Below are 13,945 nucleotides of genomic sequence, written 5' to 3' on the forward strand. Positions count from 1 at the left end.
AGACTAGAGAGCCAACTGTAGTCACACAGAGCCCAACTGTAGTGGAGCAAACTGTAGTCACAGACTAGAGCCAACTGTAGTCACAGACTAGAGCCAACTGTAGTCACAGACTAGAGAGCCAACTGTAGTCACAGACTGGAGCCAACTGTAGTCACAGACTAGAGCCAACTGTAGTCACAGACTAGAGCCAACTGTAGTCACAGACTGGAGCCAACTGTAGTCACAGACTAGAGCCAACAGTAGTCACAGACTGGAGCCAACTGTAGTCACAGACTGGAGCCAACTGTAGTCACAGACTGGAGCCAACTGTAGTCACAGACTGGAGCCAACTGTAGTCACAGACTAGAGAGCCAACTGTAGTCACAGACTGGAGCCAACTGTAGTCACAGACTAGAGCCAACTGTGGTCACAGACTAGAGCCAACTGTAGTCACAGACTAGAGAGCCAACTGTAGTCACAGACTGGAGCCAACTGTAGTCACAGACTGGAGCCAACTGTAGTCACAGACTGGAGCCAACTGTAGTCACAGACTAGAGCCAACTGTAGTCACAGACTAGAGCCAACTGTAGTCACAGACTGGAGCCAACTGTAGTCACAGACTAGAGAGCCAACTGTAGTCACAGACTAGAGCCAACTGTAGTCACAGACTGGAGCCAACTGTAGTCACAGACTGGAGCCAACTGTAGTCACAGACTGGAGCCAACTGTAGTCATAGACTGGAGCGCCAACTGTAGTCACAGACTAGAGCCAACTGTAGTCACAGACTGGAGCCAACTGTAGTCACAGACTAGAGAGCCAACTGTAGTCACAGACTAGAGCCAACTGTAGTCACAGACTGGAGCCAAATGTAGTCACAGACTAGAGCGCCAACTGTAGTCACAGACTAGAGCGCCAACTGCCAACTGTCACAGACTGGAGCCAACTAGTCACAGTCACAGACTAGAACCAACTGTAGTCACAGACTGGAGCCAACTGTAGTCACAGACTGGAGCCAACTGTAGTCACAGACTAGAGCCAACTGTAGTCACAGACTGGAGCCAACTGTAGTCACAGACTAGAGAGCCAACAGTTGTCACAGACTAGAGCCAACTGTAGTCACAGACTGGAGCCAACTGTAGTCACAGACTAGAGCGCCAACTGTTGTCACAGACTGGAGCCAACTGTCGTCACAGACTAGAGCCAACTGTAGTCACAGACTGGAGCCAACTGTAGTCACAGACTAGAGAGCCAACTGTAGTCACAGACTAGAGCCAACTGTAGTCACAGACTGGAGCCAACTGTAGTCACAGACTGGAGCCAACTGTAGTCACAGACTGGAGCCAAATGTAGTCACAGACTAGAGCGCCAACTGTAGTCACAGACTAGAGCGCCAACTGTTGTCACAGACTGGAACCAACTGTAGTCACAGACTGGAGCCAACTGTCGTGACAGACTAGAAACAACTGTAGTCACAGACTGGAGCCAACTGTAGTCACAGACTGGAGCCAACTGTAGTCACAGACTGGAGCCAACTGTAGTCACAGACTGGAGCCAACTGTAGTCTCACAGAGCCAACTGTGGTCACAGACTAGAGCCAACTGTAGTCACAGACTGGAGCCAACTGTAGAGAGCCAACTGTAGTCACAGACTAGAGCCAACTGTAGTCACAGACTGGAGCCAACTGTAGTCACTGACTGGAGCCAACTGTAGTCACTGACTGGAGCCAACTGTAGTCACAGACTAGAGCCAACTGTAGTCACTGACTAGAGCCAACTGTAGTCACAGACTGGAGCCAACTGTAGTCACAGACTGGAGCCAACTGTAGTCACAGACTAGAGCCAACTGTAGTCACAGACTAGAGCCAACTGTAGTCACAGACTGGAGCCAACTGTAGTAACAGACTAGAGCCAACTGTAGTCACAGACTGGAGCCAACTGTAGTCACAGAATAGAGAGCCAACTGTAGTCACAGACTAGAGCCAACTGTAGTCACAGACTGGAGCCAAATGTAGTCACAGACTAGAGCGCCAACTGTAGTCACAGACTAGAGCGCCAACTGTAGTCACAGACTGGAGCCAACTGTCGTCACAGACTAGAGCCAACTGTAGTCACAGACTGGAGCCAACTGTAGTCACAGACTGGAGCCAACTGTAGTCACATACTGGAGCCAACTGTAGTCACAGACTAGAGAGCCAACAGTAGTCACAGACTAGAGCCAACTGTAGTCACAGACTAGAGCCAACTGTAGTCAGAGACTAGAGCCAATACAGACTAGAGTCAACTGTAGTCACAGACTGGAGCCAACTGTAGTCACAGACTGGAACCAACTGTAGTCACAGACTAGAGAGCCAACTGTAGTCACAGACTGGAGCCAACTGTAGTCACAGACTGGAGCGCCAACTGTAGTCACAGACTGGAGCGCCAACTGTAGTCACAGACTAGAGCCAACTGTAGTTACAGACTGGAGCCAACTGTAGTCACAGACTAGAGCCAACTGTAGTCACAGACTGGAGCCAACTGTAGTCACAGACTAGAGCCAACTGTAGTCAGAGACTAGAGCCAACAGACTAGCCAACTGTAGTCAACAGACAGAGCCAACTGTAGTCACAGACTGGAGCCAACTGTAGTCACAGACTGGAGCCAACTGTAGTCACAGACTAGAGAGCCAACTGTAGTCACAGACTGGAGCCAACTGTAGTCACAGACTGGAGCCAACTGTAGTCACAGACTAGAGCCAACTGTAGTCACAGACTGGAGCCAACTGTAGTCACAGACTAGAGCCAACTGTAGTTACAGACTAGAGAGCCAACTGTAGTCACAGACTAGAGCCAACTGTAGTCACAGACTAGAGCCAACTGTAGTCACAGACTGGAGCCAACTGTAGTCACAGACTGGAGCCAAATGTAGTCACAGACTAGAGCGCCAACTGTAGTCACAGACTAGAGCGCCAACTGTTGTCACAGACTGGAGCCAACTGTCGTCACAGACTAGAACCAACTGTAGTCACAGACTGGAGCCAACTGTAGTCACAGACTAGAGCCAACTGTAGTCACAGACTGGAGCCAACTGTAGTCACAGACTAGAGAGCCAACTGTAGTCACAGACTAGAGAGCCAACTGTAGTCACAGACTAGAGAGCCAACTGTAGTCACAGGCTGGAGCCAACTGTAGTCACAGACTGAGAGACAACTGTAGTCACAGACTGTAGTCACAGAGAGCCAACTGTAGTCACAGACGAGAGCCAACTGTATTCACAGACTAGAGCCAACTGTAGTCACTGACTGGAGCCAACTGTAGTCACAGACTAGAGAGCCAACTGTAGTCACAGGCTGGAGCCAACTGTAGTCACAGACGAGAGACAACTGTAGTCACAGACGAGAGCCAACTGTAGTCACAGACGAGAGCCAACTGTATTCACAGACTAGAGCCAACTGTAGTCACTGACTGGAGCCAACTGTAGTCACTGACTGGAGCCAACTGTAGTCACCGACTAGAGCCAACTGTAGTCACAGACTGGAGCCAACTGTAGTCACAGACTGGAGCCAACTGTAGTCACAGACTAGAGCCAACTGTAGTCACAGACTAGAGCCAACTGTAGTCACAGACTGGAGCCAACTGTAGTCACAGACTAGAGAGCCAACTGTAGTCACAGACTAGAGCCAACTGTAGTCACAGACTGGAGCCAACTGTAGTCACAGACTGGAGCCAACTGTAGTCACAGACTGGAGCCAACTGTAGTCATAGACTGGAGCGCCAACTGTAGTCACAGACTAGAGCCAACTGTAGTCACAGACTGGAGCCAACTGTAGTCACAGACTAGAGCCAACTGCAGTAACAGACTAGAGCCAACTGTAGTCACAGACTGGAGCCAACTGTAGTCACAGACTAGAGAGCCAACTGTAGTCACAGACTAGAGCCAACTGTAGTCACAGACTGGAGCCAAATGTAGTCACAGACTAGAGCGCCAACTGTAGTCACAGACTAGAGCGCCAACTGTTGTCACAGACTGGAGCCAACTGTAGTCACAGACTAGAACCAACTGTCGTCACAGACTGGAGCCAACTGTAGTCACAGACTGGAGCCAACTGTAGTCACAGACTAGAGCCAACTGTAGTCAAAGACTGGAGCCAACTGTAGTCACAGACTAGAGAGCCAACAGTAGTCACAGACTAGAGCCAACTGTAGTCACAGACTGGAGCCAACTGTAGTCACAGACTAGAGCCAAATGTAGTCAGAGACTAGAGCCAATACAGACTAGAGTCAACTGTAGTCACAGACTGGAGCCAACTGTAGTCACAGACTGGAGCCAACTGTAGTCACAGACTGGAGCCAACTGTAGTCACAGACTAGAGAGCCAACTGTAGTCACAGACTAGAGCCAACTGTAGTCACAGACTGGAGCCAACTGTAGTCACAGACTAGAGCCAACTGTAGTAACAGACTAGAGCCAACTGTAGTCACAGACTGGAGCCAACTGTAGTCACAGACTAGAGAGCCAACTGTAGTCACAGACTAGAGCCAACTGTAGTCACAGACTGGAGCCAAATGTAGTCACAGACTAGAGCGCCAACTGTAGTCACAGACTGGAGCCAACTGTCGTCACAGACTAGAGCCAACTGTAGTCACAGACTGGAGCCAACTGTAGTCACAGACTGGAGCCAACTGTAGTCACATACTGGAGCCAACTGTAGTCACAGACTAGAGAGCCAACAGTAGTCACAGACTAGAGCCAACTGTAGTCACAGACTAGAGCCAACTGTAGTCAGAGACTAGAGCCAATACAGACTAGAGTCAACTGTAGTCACAGACTGGAGCCAACTGTAGTCACAGACTGGAACCAACTGTAGTCACAGACTAGAGAGCCAACTGTAGTCACAGACTGGAGCCAACTGTAGTCACAGACTGGAGCCAAATGTAGTCACAGACTGGAGCCAAGTCACATACTGGAGCCAACTGTAGTCACAGACTAGAGAGCCAACAGTAGTCACAGACTAGAGCCAACTGTAGTCACAGACTAGAGCCAACTGTAGTCAGAGACTAGAGCCAATACAGACTAGAGTCAACTGTAGTCACAGACTGGAGCCAACTGTAGTCACAGACTGGAGCCAACTGTAGTCACAGACTGGAGCCAACTGTAGTCACAGACTAGAGAGCCAACTGTAGTCACAGCTGGAGCCAACTGTAGTCACAGACGAGAGACAACTGTAGTCACAGACTGGAGCCAACTGTAGTCACAGACTGGAGCCAACTGTATTCACAGACTAGAGCCAACTGTAGTCACTGACTGGAGCCAACTGCAGTCACTGACTGGAGCCAACTGTAGTCACCGACTAGAGCCAACTGTAGTCACAGACTAGAGCCAACTGTAGTCACAGACTGGAGCCAACTGTAGTCACAGACTAGAGAGCCAACTGTAGTCACAGACGAGAGCCAACTGTAGTCACAGACTGGAGCCAACTGTAGTCACAGACTGGAGCCAACTGTAGTCACAGACTGGAGCCAACTGTAGTCACAGACTGGAGCCAACTGTAGTCACAGACTGGAGCCAACTGTAGTCACAGACTGGAGCCAAATGTAGTCACAGACTAGAGCGCCAACTGTAGTCACAGACTAGAGCGCCAACTGTTGTCACAGACTGGAACCAACTGTAGTCACAGACTGGAACCAACTGTAGTCACAGACTGGAGCCAACTGTAGTCACAGACTGGAGCCAACTGTAGTCACAGACTGTAGCCAACTGTAGTCACAGACTAGAGAGCCAACTGTAGTCACAGACTGGAGCCAACTGTGGTCACAGACTAGAGCCAACTGTAGTCACAGACTAGAGAGCCAACTGTAGTCACAGACTAGAGCCAACTGTAGTCACAGACTGGAGCCAACTGTAGTCTCTGACTAGAGCCAACTGTGGTCACAGACTAGAGCCAACTGTAGTCACAGACTAGAGAGCCAACTGTAGTCACAGACTAGAGCCAACTGTAGTCACAGACTGGAGCCAACTGTAGTCACTGACTGGAGCCAACTGTAGTCACTGACTGGAGCCAACTGTAGTCACAGGCTAGAGCCAACTGTAGTCACTGACTAGAGTCAACTGTAGTCACAGACTGGAGCCAACTGTAGTCACAGACTGGAGCCAATTGTAGTCACAGACTAGAGCCAACTGTAGTCACAGACTAGAGCCAACTGTAGTCACAGACTGGAGCCAACTGTAGTCACAGACTAGAGAGCCAACTGTAGTCACAGACTAGAGCCAACTGTAGTCACAGACTGGAGCCAACTGTAGTCACAGACTGGAGCCAACTGTAGTCACAGACTGGAGCCAACTGTAGTCACAGACTGGAGCGCCAACTGTAGTCACAGACTAGAGCCAACTGTAGTCACAGACTGGAGCCAACTGTAGTCACAGACTAGAGCCAACTGTAGTAACAGACTAGAGCCAACTGTAGTCACAGACTGGAGCCAACTGTAGTCACATACTGGAGCCAACTGTAGTCACAGACTAGAGAGCCAACAGTAGTCACAGACTAGAGCCAACTGTAGTCACAGACTGGAGCCAACTGTAGTCACAGACTAGAGCCAACTGTAGTCAGAGACTAGAGCCAATACAGACTAGAGTCAACTGTAGTCACAGACTGGAGCCAACTGTAGTCACAGACTGGAACCAACTGTAGTCACAGACTGGAGCCAACTGTAGTCACAGACTAGAGAGCCAACTGTAGTCACAGACTGGAGCCAACTGTAGTCACAGACTGGAGCGCCAACTGTAGTCACAGACTGGAGCGCCAACTGTAGTCACAGACTAGAGCCAACTGTAGTCACAGACTGGAGCCAACTGTAGTCACAGACTAGAGCCAACTGTAGTCACAGACTGGAGCCAACTGTAGTCACAGACTAGAGCCAACTGTAGTCAGAGACTAGAGCCAATACAGACTAGAGTCAACTGTAGTCACAGACTGGAGCCAACTGTAGTCACAGACTGGAGCCAACTGTAGTCACAGACTGGAGCCAACTGTAGTCACAGACTAGAGAGCCAACTGTAGTCACAGACTGGAGCCAACTGTAGTCACAGACTGGAGCCAACTGTAGTCACAGACTGGAGCGCCAACTGTAGTCACAGACTAGAGCCAACTGTAGTCACAGACTGGAGCCAACTGTAGTCACAGACTAGAGCCAACTGTAGTTACAGACTAGAGAGCCAACTGTAGTCACAGACTAGAGCCAACTGTAGTCACAGACTAGAGCCAACTGTAGTCACAGACTGGAGCCAACTGTAGTCACAGACTGGAGCCAACTGTAGTCACAGACTAGAGAGCCAACTGTAGTCACAGACTGGAGCCAACTGTAGTCACAGACTGGAGCCAAATGTAGTCACAGACTGGAGCGCCAACTGTAGTCACAGACTAGAGCGCCAACTGTAGTCACAGACTGGAGCCAACTGTCGTCACAGACTAGAGCCAACTGTAGTCACAGACTGGAGCCAACTGTAGTCACAGACTGGAGCCAACTGTAGTCACATACTGGAGCCAACTGTAGTCACAGACTAGAGAGCCAACAGTAGTCACAGACTAGAGCCAACTGTAGTTACAGACTGGAGCCAACTGTAGTCACAGACTAGAGCCAACTGTAGTCAGAGACTAGAGCCAATACAGACTAGAGTCAACTGTAGTCACAGACTGGAGCCAACTGTAGTCACAGACTGGAACCAACTGTAGTCACAGACTGGAGCCAACTGTAGTCACAGACTAGAGCCAACTGTAGTCACAGACTGGAGCCAACTGTAGTCACAGACTAGAGCCAACTGTAGTCACAGACTGGAGCCAACTGTAGTCACAGACTAGAGCCAACTGTAGTCAGAGACTAGAGCCAATACAGACTAGAGTCAACTGTAGTCACAGACTGGAGCCAACTGTAGTCACAGACTGGAGCCAACTGTAGTCACAGACTGGAGCCAACTGTAGTCACAGACTAGAGAGCCAACTGTAGTCACAGACTGGAGCCAACTGTAGTCACAGACTGGAGCCAACTGTAGTCACAGACTGGAGCACCAACTGTAGTCACAGACTAGAGCCAACTGTAGTCACAGACTGGAGCCAACTGTAGTCACAGACTAGAGCCAACTGTAGTTACAGACTAGAGAGCCAACTGTAGTCACAGACTAGAGCCAACTGTAGTCACAGACTAGAGCCAACTGTAGTCACAGACTGGAGCCAACTGTAGTCACAGACTGGAGCCAACTGTAGTCACAGACTGGAGCCAAATGTAGTCACAGACTAGAGCGCCAACTGTAGTCACAGACTAGAGCGCCAACTGTTGTCACAGACTGGAGCCAACTGTCGTCACAGACTAGAACCAACTGTAGTCACAGACTGGAGCCAACTGTAGTCACAGACTAGAGCCAACTGTAGTCACAGACTAGAGAGCCAACTGTAGTCACAGACTGGAGCCAACTGTAGTCACAGACTGGAGCCAACTGTAGTCACAGACTGGAGCCAACTGTAGTCACAGACTGGAGCCAACTGTAGTCACAGGCTGGAGCCAACTGTAGTCACAGACTGGAGCCAACTGTAGTCACAGACGAGAGCCAACTGTAGTCACAGACGAGAGCCAACTGTAGTCACAGACTAGAACCAACTGTAGTCACAGACTGGAGCCAACTGTAGTCACAGACTGGAGCGCCAACTGTAGTCACAGACTGGAGCCAACTGTAGTCACAGACTAGAGCCAACTGTAGTTACAGACTAGAGAGCCAACTGTAGTCACAGACTAGAGCCAACTGTAGTCACAGACTAGAGCCAACTGTAGTCACAGACTGGAGCCAACTGTAGTCACAGACTGGAGCCAACTGTAGTCACAGACTGGAGCCAAATGTAGTCACAGACTAGAGCGCCAACTGTAGTCACAGACTAGAGCGCCAACTGTTGTCACAGACTGGAGCCAACTGTCGTCACAGACTAGAACCAACTGTAGTCACAGACTGGAGCCAACTGTAGTCACAGACTAGAGCCAACTGTAGTCACAGACTAGAGAGCCAACTGTAGTCACAGACTGGAGCCAACTGTAGTCACAGACTGGAGCCAACTGTAGTCACAGACTGGAGCCAACTGTAGTCACAGGCTGGAGCCAACTGTAGTCACAGACTGGAGCCAACTGTAGTCACAGACGAGAGACAACTGTAGTCACAGACGAGAGCCAACTGTAGTCACAGACTAGAACCAACTGTATTCACAGACTAGAATCAACTGTCGTCACTGACTAGAGCCAACTGTAGTCACAGACTGGAGCCAACTGTAGTCACAGACTGGAGCCAACTGTTGTCACAGACTGGAGCATACTGTAGTCACAGACTGGAGCCAACTGTAGTCACAGACTAGAGAGCCAACTGTAGTCACAGACTGGAGCCAACTGTAGTCACAGACTAGAGCCAACTGTAGTCACAGACTAGAGCCAACTGTAGTCACAGACTGGAGCCAACTGTAGTCACAGACTGGAGCCAACTGTAGTCACAGACTGGAGCCAACTGTAGTCACAGACTGGAGCCAACTGTAGTCACAGACTAGAGAGCCAACTGTAGTCAGAGACTAGAGCCAATACAGACTAGAGTCAACTGTAGTCACAGACTGGAGCCAACTGTAGTCACAGACTGGAGCCAACTGTAGTCACAGACTGGAGCCAACTGTAGTCACAGACTGGAGCCAACTGTAGTCACAGACTAGAGAGCCAACTGTAGTCACAGACTGGAGCCAACTGTAGTCACAGACTAGAGAGCCAACTGTAGTCACAGACTGGAGCAAACAGTAGTCACAGACGAGAGACAACTGTAGTCACAGACTAGAGCCAACTGTAGTCACAGACTGGAGCCAAATGTAGTCACAGACTAGAGCGCCAACTGTAGTCACAGACTAGAGCGCCAACTGTAGTCACAGACTGGAGCCAACTGTAGTCACAGACTAGAGCCAACTGTAGTCACAGACTAGAGAGCCAACTGTAGTCACAGACTGGAGCCAACTGTAGTCACAGACTGGAGCCAACTGTAGTCACAGACTAGAGAGCCAACTGTAGTCACAGACTGGAGCCAACTGTAGTCACAGACTAGAGCCAACTGTAGTCACAGACTAGAACCAACTGTCGTCACTGACTAGAGCCAACTGTAGTCACAGACTGGAGCCAACTGTAGTCACAGACGAGAGACAACTGTAGTCACAGACTAGAGCCAACTGTAGTCACAGACTAGAGCCAACTGTAGTCAGAGACTAGAGCCAATACAGACTAGAGTCAACTGTAGTCACAGACTGGAGCCAACTGTAGTCACAGACTGGAGCCAACTGTAGTCACAGACTGGAGCCAACTGTAGTCACAGACTAGAGAGCCAACTGTAGTCACAGACTGGAGCCAACTGTAGTCACAGACTGGAGCCAACTGTAGTCACAGACTGGAGCGCCAACTGTAGTCACAGACTAGAGCCAACTGTAGTCACAGACTGGAGCCAACTGTAGTCACAGACTAGAGCCAACTGTAGTTACAGACTAGAGAGCCAACTGTAGTCACAGACTAGAGCCAACTGTAGTCACAGACTAGAGAGCCAACTGTAGTCACAGACTGGAGCCAACTGTAGTCACAGACTGGAGCCAACTGTAGTCACAGACTAGAGAGCCAACTGTAGTCACAGACTGGAGCCAACTGTAGTCACAGACTGGAGCCAAATGTAGTCACAGACTGGAGCGCCAACTGTAGTCACAGACTAGAGCGCCAACTGTAGTCACAGACTGGAGCCAACTGTCGTCACAGACTAGAGCCAACTGTAGTCACAGACTGGAGCCAACTGTAGTCACAGACTGGAGCCAACTGTAGTCACATACTGGAGCCAACTGTAGTCACAGACTAGAGAGCCAACAGTAGTCACAGACTAGAGCCAACTGTAGTTACAGACTGGAGCCAACTGTAGTCACAGACTAGAGCCAACTGTAGTCAGAGACTAGAGCCAATACAGACTAGAGTCAACTGTAGTCACAGACTGGAGCCAACTGTAGTCACAGACTGGAACCAACTGTAGTCACAGACTGGAGCCAACTGTAGTCACAGACTAGAGCCAACTGTAGTCACAGACTGGAGCCAACTGTAGTCACAGACTGGAGCCAACTGTAGTCACAGACTGGAGCACCAACTGTAGTCACAGACTAGAGCCAACTGTAGTCACAGACTGGAGCCAACTGTAGTCACAGACTAGAGCCAACTGTAGTTACAGACTAGAGAGCCAACTGTAGTCACAGACTAGAGCCAACTGTAGTCACAGACTAGAGCCAACTGTAGTCACAGACTGGAGCCAACTGTAGTCACAGACTGGAGCCAACTGTAGTCACAGACTGGAGCCAAATGTAGTCACAGACTAGAGCGCCAACTGTAGTCACAGACTAGAGCGCCAACTGTTGTCACAGACTGGAGCCAACTGTCGTCACAGACTAGAACCAACTGTAGTCACAGACTGGAGCCAACTGTAGTCACAGACTAGAGCCAACTGTAGTCACAGACTAGAGAGCCAACTGTAGTCACAGACTGGAGCCAACTGTAGTCACAGACTGGAGCCAACTGTAGTCACAGACTGGAGCCAACTGTAGTCACAGACTGGAGCCAACTGTAGTCACAGGCTGGAGCCAACTGTAGTCACAGACTGGAGCCAACTGTAGTCACAGACGAGAGCCAACTGTAGTCACAGACGAGAGCCAACTGTAGTCACAGACTAGAACCAACTGTAGTCACAGACTGGAGCCAACTGTAGTCACAGACTGGAGCGCCAACTGTAGTCACAGACTGGAGCCAACTGTAGTCACAGACTAGAGCCAACTGTAGTTACAGACTAGAGAGCCAACTGTAGTCACAGACTAGAGCCAACTGTAGTCACAGACTAGAGCCAACTGTAGTCACAGACTGGAGCCAACTGTAGTCACAGACTGGAGCCAACTGTAGTCACAGACTGGAGCCAAATGTAGTCACAGACTAGAGCGCCAACTGTAGTCACAGACTAGAGCGCCAACTGTTGTCACAGACTGGAGCCAACTGTCGTCACAGACTAGAACCAACTGTAGTCACAGACTGGAGCCAACTGTAGTCACAGACTAGAGCCAACTGTAGTCACAGACTAGAGAGCCAACTGTAGTCACAGACTGGAGCCAACTGTAGTCACAGACTGGAGCCAACTGTAGTCACAGACTGGAGCCAACTGTAGTCACAGGCTGGAGCCAACTGTAGTCACAGACTGGAGCCAACTGTAGTCACAGACGAGAGACAACTGTAGTCACAGACGAGAGCCAACTGTAGTCACAGACTAGAACCAACTGTATTCACAGACTAGAGCCAACTGTCGTCACTGACTAGAGCCAACTGTAGTCACAGACTGGAGCCAACTGTAGTCACAGACTGGAGCCAACTGTTGTCACAGACTGGAGCCAACTGTAGTCACAGACTGGAGCCAACTGTAGTCACAGACTAGAGAGCCAACTGTAGTCACAGACTGGAGCCAACTGTAGTCACAGACTAGAGCCAACTGTAGTCACAGACTAGAGCCAACTGTAGTCACAGACTGGAGCCAACTGTAGTCACAGACTAGAGCCAACTGTAGTCAGAGACTAGAGCCAATACAGACTAGAGTCAACTGTAGTCACAGACTGGAGCCAACTGTAGTCACAGACTGGAGCCAACTGTAGTCACAGACTGGAGCCAACTGTAGTCACAGACTGGAGCCAACTGTAGTCACAGACTAGAGAGCCAACTGTAGTCACAGACTGGAGCCAACTGTAGTCACAGACTAGAGAGCCAACTGTAGTCACAGACTGGACAAACAGTAGTCACAGACGAGAGACAACTGTAGTCACAGACTAGAGCCAACTGTAGTCACAGACTGGAGCCAACTGTAGTCACAGACTAGAGCGCCAACTGTAGTCACAGACTAGAGAGCCAACTGTAGTCACAGACTGGAGCCAACTGTAGTCACAGACTAGAGCCAACTGTAGTCACAGACTAGAGAGCCAACTGTAGTCACAGACTGGAGCCAACTGTAGTCACAGACTGGAGCCAACTGTAGTCACAGACTAGAGAGCCAACTGTAGTCACAGACTGGAGCCAACTGTAGTCACAGACTAGAGCCAACTGTAGTCACAGACTAGAACCAAGACTGACTAGAGCCAACTGTAGTCACAGACTGGAGCCAACTGTAGTCACAGACGAGAGACAACTGTAGTCACAGACTAGAGCCAACTGTAGTCACAGACTGGAGCCAACTGTAGTCACAGACTAGAGAGCCAACTGTAGTCACAGACTGGAGCAAACAGTAGTCACAGACGAGAGCCAACTGTAGTCACAGACTAGAGCCAACTGTGTCACTGACTAGACACTGTAGTCACAGACTGGAGCCAACTGTAGTCACAGACTGGAGCCAACTGTAGTTACAGACTGGAGCCAACTGTAGTCACAGACTGGAGCCAACTGTTGTCACAGACTGGAGCAAACTGTAGTCACAGACTGGAGCCAACTGTAGTCACAGACTAGAGAGCCAACTGTAGTCACAGATTGGAGCCAACTGTAGTCACAGACTAGAGCCAACTGTAGTCACAGACTGGAGCCAACTGTAGTCACAGACTAGAGCCAACTGTAGTCACAGACTGGAGCCAACTGTAGTCACAGACTAGAGCCAACTGTAGTCACAGACTGGAGCCAACTGTAGTCACAGACTAGAGCCAACTGTAGTCACAGACTGTAGCCAACTGTAGTCACAGACTAGAGAGCCAACTGTAGTCACAGACTGGAGCCAACTGTAGTCTCTGACTAGAGCCAACTGTGGTCACAGACTAGAGCCAACTGTAGTCACAGACTAGAGAGCCAACTGTAGTCACAGACTAGAGCCAACTGTAGTCACAGACTGGAGCCAACTGTAGTCTCTGACTAGAGCCAACTGTGGTCACAGACTAGAGCCAACTGTAGT

Source organism: Oncorhynchus masou, chromosome 23 (assembly GCF_036934945.1).
Source record: "Oncorhynchus masou masou isolate Uvic2021 chromosome 23, UVic_Omas_1.1, whole genome shotgun sequence".
NCBI lineage: Eukaryota > Metazoa > Chordata > Actinopteri > Salmoniformes > Salmonidae > Oncorhynchus > Oncorhynchus masou.